Source organism: Pieris brassicae, chromosome 8 (genome assembly GCF_905147105.1).
Source record: "Pieris brassicae chromosome 8, ilPieBrab1.1, whole genome shotgun sequence".
Classification (NCBI taxonomy): Eukaryota; Metazoa; Arthropoda; class Insecta; order Lepidoptera; family Pieridae; genus Pieris; species Pieris brassicae.
This window is the reverse complement of record NC_059672.1, coordinates 4,954,705-4,966,862: the sequence shown is the minus strand read 5'-3', so window position 1 is coordinate 4,966,862 and position 12,158 is coordinate 4,954,705. Positions and strand designations below refer to the sequence as shown.

General features: G+C 32.8%; 1 protein-coding gene across 1 annotated transcript in view; it reads left to right on the top strand.

Annotated features, from left to right (window-relative positions):
• LOC123713012 (rap1 GTPase-activating protein 1) overlaps nt 1-12,158 on the top strand; it is a 199,223-nt gene that overhangs the window by 57,152 nt on the left and 129,913 nt on the right. The gene's annotated exons all lie outside the window — the stretch shown is intronic.

Genomic DNA, 12,158 nt, shown 5'->3' with positions numbered 1-12,158 from the left:
ATCAAAGAATCCTCAGTTATACATGTTGTAAATTATACATATATGAAGAAAACTCCAAAATTTTTTATCAAGTTCAAGAGTGTATATGAAAAGCTAGAAATAAATACGCATTAAGGAATTCGAACGGAATGCATCTGGATGGCGCGTGGCAGACGTCATCCTTCCGGCTGGGGCCCTTGCAAAAACAAACTCATAAAAACATAAGGGGTGGAAGACAATTTGTGCCGTTACCGGTTTATTTCCTTATAATTTAATAAGGAGTGTGCCGGACATAGGGCTGTCAAGTGACAATAAAAATATCGAGATCGATCGTAAACTGGTCACATTATTATAAGTTTATAAGTCAACGCACCGAAAAATAATGTTGTTGTCTAAGATCTTCGTTAAATGATTTCTTGATTATTTCTATTTAGAGGATATATAGCACAATAATTGTCAACACGCCTTACATAAGGAGCCGCAGACCAGTCTAAAGGAGGTCCAAAAAAGAGGTGCGTGATAAATTTTGTTGTTTATTGTATTTTTGTGGTTAAAAAATTCATCATCTAGAGCAGTGTTTCCCAACGTGGGGAAACGCCCCACAGGGGTGAAATTCTACTGTTAATGTTTGGGATGTGTTTTGCAGTTTTTTATTATGTTATGAAATTTCTTCCTAATAAGTATCATCTAATTTTCTTAAGTCAACAATTAAATGATGTAACAATATATCACAAGAATTTTATAAAAGCTAAGGGGCATGGGTTTGAAAAACACTGATCTAGGGCTTATAGTATATAATAAAAAAATACATATATACCAGATGTCCCCGCGTTCGTTTCCAATTAATATGACTTAGCGTACCTTTAGCTACATACCAACATATGGAACATTTTGCTTTGCTAGCCCACGGAGATCTAAATAAAACTACATTTTTATTTTTAAAAATACATCTTAAATATTTCTCTCCATAAGAACCATTCTCAGATTTCAAAGAATTAATTAAACAGAATTACTGGAATGGGTCCAGCCGTCTACGAGTTTGCGCTTAGGAAAGAATTTTGCGATTCATTTTAATTTATATAGATTCTGAAGAAGTTTTATTTATTGTTTCTTTATCACACAACTGTGAAGAAATTGTAGTTTAAGGTAGATTATTAAACTAAGATAATTTTCTTAAAAAAATTCACTTTTTAATACATTATCTGATCTATCCTTACTTGTAATGCGACAACCCTAACCGGACACAAGTAATTGTAGATGCTCAGGGTGTGTGACGATATTTCAAATTGTCGCTATAAGAATAATAGGAATCGTCTCTATGGGTCCATGAAGGCACTATGAAATAAGTAATTAACAAAGGAGTTATAATATTAACAATCTTCAAATTTTAGTACACTTCCTGCTTGGAATCATACGAATTCATTGCACTTTATTTTAATGTTCAAAAGAAAGAAAGTGTTTAATGGAGGATTTATAAAGAATGCCAAAGTTCTCGATTAATAATTAAAGGTAATCCTCAAACTAATGAAAGGCTCAAGCAAAATACTGCTCTGATTTCGTAAATCAGAACAATGCAAAATATCTGTATATGTAACAGTCTTCAGTGTGGGACTCTTATCGCTGAGGTTTGAACCCCAGGTGGACCAATGACTTTTTATGTGCAATCTAAGGCCCAGAGCTAAAGCGTTGCAGCGGTTGCAAGTTGCAGCGCAGCAGTTGTAGCGTACCGTAAGAGATAATTAAATTAAAACTTATTTCGCGTTATTAAATACAATTCCCTAGTTCACTAAATGCGAAAATATCATGATCAAAAAGGACCTTTTTAACTCCTGTCAAAATTTCAGCTAGCGTGACATGGAACACATTTTTACGTCGTGTATAATTGCATCAACGTATAACGAGAGACATAAAAACAAACACGTTTGAACTGTAAAACTGTTTGCTGAATTGTTAGTGAGGGGCGTCGAGTATCGTTGGCAAAAAAATATTTGCTATGTTTTTGCTAACATCAATAAATTGAACACCCTCGAAATACGAGTGCCTTTGTTACCGATTGAATTGGCGGTATTGTGAAGTACTATATGAAATATGAGGTTATTTTTTGTTGCGTTTTATCGGTTATATTGTTTTCTGCAAGGTACGAGGCGTGAGTTTTGAAAATCGAACGCGTCTCGTACGATAATCAACTGAGTTTCTGATTACTTTCGTATCTTTGACTTTTTACCTTGTATCGGAGAGACAATAAAATCTATAATAATAATAATTTATTGAAAAAATATGGTACATAAATGTGCAAGGTGGGACAATCGTAAGTTCGCATATTATGTCACACACAATGGCGCGAAAATTTGTCTTTAAAGGAATTTTACATTATTAGTCATATGAATTGATCAATTCTTATATTATTTGTATCGTACATATCAGTAACCCTGACCTTATTTGAGTATAAAAAATAAATCAGTTTTATTAACCGTAAGTTATAGATGTTTTTGTGCAAATAATAATATAATCAAATTCAAAAGCTGTTTTAAAAACATATTTCTGCGTTATCATTTATTAAATCATGTAACATCAATTAAAATTACTCCAATATATTTATTGTACGGTCTCTTTTGAAGTATACAATAAAAACTGCATAATTATGCAAATCCTAGTTGTAAATCCAGCTTACAAAACGTTGTGACATATTACATGCTATTTCGTGCCCTTAATTATACCTACGTTCGGTAAATTTATTGCATAATTTGTTAAAAAAAAGATAGTGCTGGTGCCCAATAAACGGAGAAGAGGAAGACAAGTTAGAAGGTGTATAAACCAAATTAAAGATACAGCAGGTGGTACCTGGCAGAGAGTGGCACAGCGCAGAGAGGAATGGCGGGATTTGGAGGAGACCTTTGCCAAGAAAGGGCATACAGATGCCTGAAATTTTACACTAACAAACTTTTACACTATATTTCTTTCATATTCTATGAAAGAAATATAGTGTAAAAGTATATGAATTAAAAACCAGAAGCGCTATAACGCTAAGTATTTTGATTTTTACCTAGGTAAGTACCTAAATACATGATAAACACCGTCGATTCTTGGTCAGCTACGATTCGAATGCACGGTGCCCTAGAGTCACACGCTCAACGGAATATATGCATATAACATAGACATACCAGTAAAGGGATTTTGTGTAAATCCCGTTTTCGTACCAGAAAATTGGATTTTGTTTTGGTTTCTGCAGGTTTTCGACGCGAAATTTCCGGAAAAAGTTGAATTGAAAACGGACGAAAAGGTTTTGTCAAAACTATTTTTAGTTCGTGTCTGTGGCTGTTTCCAGAAAAATTAGAAACCCATTATTTCGTTATTGTTCCTTAACCCTTTACAAATTTAAATCTTTAGTCGATACCTCTGACAATAATTTGGGAAATTCACGAAGTTTTTATAATTTCATGAATTTTTAACTAAACCCATATAACAATTTCTTATAATAATTTGAATAATGAATTCGCAATCTAAGCTAGATCAATAGTAGCGTAGTATAGTTATTTAAATATAGAACAAACCATTAGCAATGGAATTCAAGTATATACACTTGGTATTCGAATTCGATTTTTCAACTTTTCCAACGAAAATGTATCCATTAGTTCTACCCACTCCATGGAACGTGTTAAAGGTCACCAGAGGGCGCCTGTGACTGTGATGAATTGCTGTCATATTCAAATCAATTCTATAGATATGTAAATTTTATTCTACATCTGGGCGACATGCGCTCATTGTTATCGAAAGGTGAAAGGGTTTGATTGTAATAATATAAACATTTTATTATTAGTATCTACAATTTAAATTAAAAAAAATAAACTATGATGTTTAGGTAGTAGTGCGTGAAGTGTACGTGTTTAGGGCTGACTTATTTTTGTATCTGTATTACTTTGTTAACAAGTAGTACTGCTGCTATATGTTCAAACTAGAAAAAATGTTTTATCAGAGATTTGAAGATCTTGTATTTGAACCCTTGCAAGACCAATAGCTTTAACGAGTCTAATAGCCATAAGCAAAATTACAATTGAACGAGACAATAATTAGTTCTAAATTATAGGTCTGTTTGAATTTTCTGATATTTTGTTACTTGCAAGATTTTGCTAACCTCTGTGAACCTTTATAGAATCTTTATGTAAAATGTTGCTTTTTTAGTGCTTGTAAACATGTAATAAAGGGATGAGTTTATTGCAATGTTTATTAATACAGAAAACAAACGTAAAGCGCAGGTAAAAATTTAAATAAAATATTCAAAATATTTGCGCCGCACACCCCGCCTCTGGGCGCGCGCGATACATAATCAACTTTACCCAACCGTTTTTTAACATTTCAAAGGGTTAATGCACAATGCAAGGAATCACGTTACATTTATTATTCGATATTTAGGCTTTTGGAAACCAGTGGGCCGACTCCACTGTCACCATTCACGAATGATTGATAGAACTAATTAATTTTGTCGTACGTCACTCGTCGCGAGATACTTGAATACGGAATTAAAAATAGGTTCGATGCATTGTCTGTGTAACAATGCTGTTTTTTGAACACGCTATTAATTACATAAAGGACAATACCGGACATGGTCTTGCACATTTGATGCTCACGCGTCCCCAGTGCATCACAACTGTGATTTCAAACAATATTGAAAAATTCACCGTATACCGTTCTGGGGCCAAAAATAATGTTAATATTATTGTATTAAATACCATATTAAATGGTTTAAATACCATTATAGGTGTAAGATACTAATAGGACTAAGGCACTTTTTATAATATTTAATATAAAGTTCTATTAAAAAAATAGTTTTTCGCTTTATGACTTCTTTTTCCAGCCAGCAATATACACTAATGTAAAGAGGAAAAATTAGATTGTTTATATGTATTGAATAGGCTATAAAACTACGGAATTGATTTGAAAAATTATTTTACAATTAAAACTACGTAATTACTGATAAACATAGACTATAGAATATTTTAATAGTTGTGAATGCGATAGCGAGAAACCCAACGTGTAAAAAAACCGCGTACGCTGCGGAAACCATTGACAATAGAGCAAAGTGATGTACAGTTTTAAAGAAAACATCGATCTCTACAAAGAAGTCCGCGCTACCGTATGTCAAACAAAATTAATATTTTTGCATTTAAAAGTCATGCCAATGACTTACTTAATAAATAAAAATCTAGTTGCATTTTTCATGTTCAGACGACACTTTCATATCTTTCTAAATTCATTATTAAAATATAGTAAAATATCTTTAAGCGCGAACGTTCAAAGTTCAGGCGTGCATAAAAATCGCAATATCGATTTATCGTTCTATAAATGTACCTGTCATAAATAATCAAGATTGTATTGGCTAACTGCTGATGTAAATGCAGCTATTGAATAAACCTTAATGATATTTAATAAGAAGTAATTTATCATCAGACTGTTTCACGGTCACTGATCTACAAAAAAACGTATGCAGATCTATTACGAAATACAAATGTTATTATCTCAAAGGCAGTTCGCGCTTCTCACCAACCATCAGATGAAGCTTCATGTGATCCAGTCCTCGGATACCACCTACGTCCTTTGTCCAAAGTCCTTCATTATAGTTTAGTAATCATATCAAATAAATTTATAATTCGTGTATCTCGTTCGTATATATTAATTATCTCATGTAACAGAATTTTTACTTTCTGTGCCTACTAGCCATGCAATTTCAATATTAGGACTAATCCTAAAAGCAACTTCAGCGCTATGGATAGTGTTCAAAATAGATATTCTGTTTTATAAATTGATTGACATGATGAGAATGATCCATTATGACTCGGCCGATCGTCACATTTGATTCGGATACTATTTTGTTTCGCTTGGGTTATTGGCATTTTGAATTTGGTCATATTTTTGCCAATTTTATTAATTAGTTACGCCCTCAATTTTATAATTTCTTAGTGAGGATTTGTGAATATTGTAAACTATTTTAAGGCAAAGTATTAGTTACTATACAATCAGTTTAACCTCTCTTATTATTCCCATACTAATTTTCGACTTATCCTTACGACGGACAATAGGCACTATTAATGTGTGTAATTATTAAGCAATTATCATCAATCATTCAAATCACTATTAAGTAACGCTGTATTCTGTAGGTTCCAGAGGTTCAGTTATGACAGCAATTTTACACAAAAGAGGTTCCGTTTTATAGTTATATCATGATTAACTGATACAATTTCTATATCATTGTCGGGAAGCTCTAGTGCACGATCTAGGAGTCGTCTTATACAAAGTAGAAAACAAAAGCCTTACACTAGGTTAAATACTTTTATAGCTTAGGCTTGAAATGCGACACTCCGCAATGCTTTGTGGAATTCAGGCTGTACGGCCTCATGACCCGATTCGACTATTAACCGCTCCAAGTGTCTGAAAACTAGAAATGATAAACTTTTCACTTCACTATTCACTGGAATTTAGATTAAACGCCGAGTTACTTTTTAGCCGTCTCACAAAACGAGGAGATTACCAATAGATGTGATGTTTTGTGTATGTTGTATCATAGCTTCCACGTCCGTGAACTGAGCTGGAACTAGGTTGATCGAGGTCTCAACTGATTCGGAGTTACGGCGAATAGGTCTCGGATTTGATAATTAGTCTTGTTTATTGGGATCTTTTTTAAAACTAATTTATCTGTTAAATAATAGTCTTTCGCAAATTTCTAAATCTCAATTGGACTGTGTTAATGTGAAAATACGTACGTACGGAAATGAAAAAAAATACAAAACATTTTATCTAAATAAAAATTAAAGCGATTTTGACAGTCGCTGGCATCCTATCCTTCATGAGTAGAAATAGACTATTTTCGCTATTCCGGATAAATATGTTTTGAAATATCATCTACTTAAGTTATATAAGTAAAGAACTACTTTTAAGGGTATTGTTAGTTCTTGTCATTAATAACCATTCCACTACTAAACGTCACTTTTATCTCATCTTACAACGGGTTACGCAAAGAACAATTTGATATACATATCTGCAGACCCATTTTACGATTATTAAACTACATTTTAAAATTTTTAAATGATTAATTATCTTTAATTGCTGGAAGTTCATTCTTATATGTTCTGCTGCTACGTTCTTCTATGTTATATGCCCGTAAATAGTCGTTTCGCTGTACTCTCTATTGTTTTCATTGGTAATATCAAAACCAAGATATGTAGTATATGTAGACACCTCAAGTTATATAGAGAACTGGTAATTAACATGACACAGGTAAATTCCAAGATATTGGGTTAGTAATTCACTGTGCGTGTCGTGTTATGCATGGCTTGGTGCCAGATTGTATTTATTTAATTATCCGGCTTTTTAAAGCGGAAGGTACTTTAATTAGAAGTGCTTGTCCACTAGATAACTTATAACGAGAATTTATTATTGTTATGTAAGAAAAGGAAATGTTAAAAAACGTTTCCTTCTGTAAAAGAAATGTAATCTGCGCGGCGGAATTAAGTTAATTCAGTTCAGAATTATGGGCATTATGCCATTTTGGTATTGATTTTTTAGATTGTAGAGCATGTTTCAGGACAAAGCATCACTTATTACAATACATCATTAACGTCATAACGGATTTGTCCTATCATTGTTTTGATAAAGCATGTAAAATCAGGACTATTTTGTAAAGTATAAATTGTCGTTAACAGTACATATATTATTAAATAAACTGTATAAACAAAGTCTGACATTATATTAAAAGCACACATGAATGAAACTATTCCATGTCAAATCTAGCGGTGTCAGTAAGTAGGGTATAACAATTTTAGCGAAATAATCTGTTATCTGTGAAATTGAACGCTTCGCCATCTGTTTCTGGTGCCATAAATCACGTATTGATTGACACGTATCTAAACAATTTGATGATAGGGCCTCTTAATAAATTTTGTTAATAGGAAATTTAAAATTCTATACAAAAAAATAAAAAATATATATTTTCGTCAAAGTGCGTTTACGTTGTGTTGAAAAAAGATAGATGTAATTAGGCTGATTATCAATTGTCAAGATCGGTTCACAGACAAAGGTATGCAGTCATTGACAAAGTACGAATTTCTAAATAAATATAGTAAATCATCTTCGGATGTTTGAAGTAATTGGGAGAAGTTTTTAGGATTTTTTATATGAGTGGAGGAAGTTATCCGGCGCCACTAACACGAGTCTCAGAAATGGTGAGTGCGACTGAAGAAAATAAACGTACAAATGCAATTATTTATTTATATATTTATTAACACTTCGTTGCAAATAATATAAAAGTGAACATAATTAAATGAAAAGGAGGGCAACTGGCGGCCTTATCGCTTTCGAGCGATCTCTTACAGGCAACCACTGTGAGACGAGAATAAAATAGTAATGCAAATAATTAGATAATATTAAATGATATATTAGTACATTAAATGAATTTTAGATTTGCATATAAAACAAAAATATATACATTCGTTTATAAGTAAGGACGAGGACCCTATTCCTCTTTTTTCTCTAAATTCGCAATGGCATCACTGACGTACGTATTGAAGGGTTAAATAATGGCACCATTTGATATGGATCGTTATCTTTACCTGAGATAAAGTCCATAAATCACTCTTTTTTAGGTCATTGTATTTATTTGTGCTACCTACCTCCCAATTCTACAACTACGATTCACTAGCGTTGTGCTATTATATTATAAGCATATCACTAACTTTTGTTTTTGAACGCCTGTAATTTCTTAATTGGACATGGGACAAATACATAATTGCTGTGTATTGATATTTTTAAGGCAACATATACTTTAAAACCAAAATTCTTGGAATCAGTCCCAGAGTTGCCATGTACGAGCTCCCAATTTACTTGGAAATTAACTGATAGTACTATTTTAGGATTAAGTTTATGTAAGCGTATATACTACTAGATTAATTTGAAATAATGCTCATTATTGAATGAGAAATGTATTGAAATTCTACATCCAACCCAGTTAGTATATATGATAAATATGCATGTATTTATAAAAAAAAATCAATGGCGCTACAACCTTATTAGGTCTGGGCCTCAGATTTCTGTATCTGTTTCATGATCATTTGTATTTCGAATAGCTTCCTGTGCCTGACACACGCCGTCGATTTTTTGGGTCTAAGGCAAACCGGTTTCCTCACGATGTTTTCCTTCACCGTTCGAGCTAATGTTGAATGCGCACATAGAAAGAAAATCCATTGGTGCACAGCTGGGGATCAAACGTACGACCTCAGAGATCAGAGAAGCCACCAGGCCAACACTGCTCATATATTTATACCTTTTCCTAATTAACGGCGCTTCTCTGTAAATCTAGATGTATTATCCAATGACAATGATTATCTGCATCTCAACTACATAAATGCCAAATTCAATTATATTATTAATAAAATGGAAGCAGAGTAAATCCTCAAGAGCAGATAAGCCGAAATCCTCCTCCTAACCATACACATGCTAACTTCTACTGCCCTTAATAAAGATTCCATTATTATGGACGACAATGCCCGCACAGAAACTTTATTTATTAGTTATCTTACAGTTAACATACGTATTATATTACAAAGCCCAAACAGATTACTTAGATAAACAATATATATGAAACAGAAAACATGAGTACATAAATAAAAATAAATTAAAGACATTTCATATTTAACGAGCGACCTCTTCACGCCTCTTCGTATATTTACACACATGCTTTGTGGTTAGGTGGAAAATATCAATGTCTTAATAAATTTACGTAATTTAAAAAAAACGTTCTTGTCTTTATTACCACTTCTTATTGTTAAGCCGTGTATATCGGCTTTAAAGAATTCATCAAACATTAATAAAATTACCAGAATTCACTTCACGCGTATAAGTTAACACGATTAAGTAGATTACGTAAGACAATTTTATTTAATAAACTGAGATCGACCTTAGTACGTAAATTTCTTTAATCCAAAAGAGTTTATAAGCCACTCCAAAATGCACCAAAAAGTACAAAAACATTAATGTAAAAAAAAACAACTATGTATTATTACTAAGAGAAATAAATGTATAAAGTCTTAAATAGTTCATTTATATACAAATTATGAAACCTCCGTTATTTAAAAACCAAATCGCTATTGAAGTTACAACTTCCACGTCAAGTTACGTGTAACCCTACCGGTATTAAATAAAGCTGTCAATCACATCGATATATACGACGAAGTAACAAATAGGATCAATAAACTGATTATTGATATCAGCGTAATCATATTCTATAGATATTTGTGAAAAAGAGATGGGGCAGATGTGCAAAAGGTTCAAATTTTTGTTGTTTTCTTAAATAAAATACATTAAAATATAGAATCGTCTTCAAAGTGTTATGAAATGAGACGTAAATTACATATTTAGACATAATCATTGTATTACTTCATATTGGTTATAGAATCCTCACTATTCATTGACATTTATAAACGTCACTATAAAAAACATATATTAGGTCCTTACGTCATATAAAATTGGCGTTTTGTATGGGAGGAACAAAAAGTCGAATATTTTTAAATATAATATATTTAATTAATCAAAGTATGAGCCATTGTTTTCTATGCACTTTTGCCATCTCATAGGTTCATTGATCCCTTTACTAAAAAAACCAGTCGGACGGGAATCAATAAAATCTGTGAAGGCGATTTCGACTGCCCCGACGCAAACAGAGTTAAATTTTTTCCCTTGCAAGAAGTTGTCCAAATTTCGAAAAAAATTATAATCTGTTGGAGCAAGGTCCGGGGAGTATGAAGGATGTCTTAGACATTCCAATTGAAGATCTTCTAATTTGGTAGCCGTCTGTTGTGCAGTGTGTGGTCTAGGGTTGTCGTGAAGTAGCAGTGGCGTGGAGCGATTGACCAGCCTAGGTTGTTTAGCCGCTAGCTTTTCCATCATGGTTTGCAATTGCTGACAATAGACATCAGCCGTAATAGTCTGGCCAGATTTGAGAAAACTGCAATGAACAATACCTTTCAAGCTTTTTGATCTTGGCAATTTGCTTCAAATGAATTAAAACAGTTTTATCACTAACACCGCAGCCGTCTCAGGCCGTCCACGGGGCTAGTTCTGCAGGTCGAAATTTCCAGAACGAAAACGTTGGAACCAAAAACGAACTGTGTTTTCTTTTGCAACATGACCGCCATACACATCATTCACCCTTCGAGTCGTTTCCGCAGCACTAGTGCCACGGCGGAACTCGTACTCGTAAATAATGCGATACTTTAAGTTTTCCATTTTGTAACATGAGTGACGCAAACAGAAAAAAACAAATGAATGACGGTCATCGAAGCACAAATACATGAGTAAATAGCTGTACAAATTTGAATTTGAAATTCCTAACCTAATAATTCATAGAACACGAGGGTTGACTATGGACACTCACTGCTAGAAGGTCGCAATTGCGTTTCCCTTATAAGAATTGGCTCGCTATTTTTTGTATAGATCAGAAGGAAGGAAGTCGGATTGGTTCAGAAATAATTCAGTACACAGTTGGTTTCACATAGAGGTGGAGCGCGGCAAAAAGTCCGTTTAAAAAAGTCATGGAACAACGTCGATCTAAAATTAAAAACTTGCCTTGTTTAAATTGACAAGTTAATTTCAGACATACCACAAATATTAAACTTAATTAAATTTCATTTGATTAGAGAATTTCTCCAGAGAAATGGTGTTTAATCTAGGTCCTGTATTCCCCCGATCACGTGCTAATTAAAACCAGTATTGTATAATTCATGTCTCTTGTCCCATTTGACTCGAACTCTTGAAACTCAATTTGACTGGGCTGTTTGAATATTTTTGATTTTTTTCTGCAGTATGTTGAAATGTAAAAATAAATAAATTTATGAAATATTAATTTAAATGCTTAACTATTCAATGTCTTTAGAAATGAATAAAAACATATTTAAACAATTTATCCAAAATCTTAAGAATATATTTATTCCTGTTTTGATCAATATAGTAAAGGAAAGTATTTTTATTTCTGTATAGTGATAGGATATTATTTTTAATTTCCGTCCTCTGTGTGGTTATGCGCCGTTTTATTACCCAAACGAGCTTATTTGGGTCATAAATTTATTCTATAGTTATTATCGATAAAACTCTCTCAGAGTGGTAAAGTTTTACCCGATGTTTGATTATTACACAAT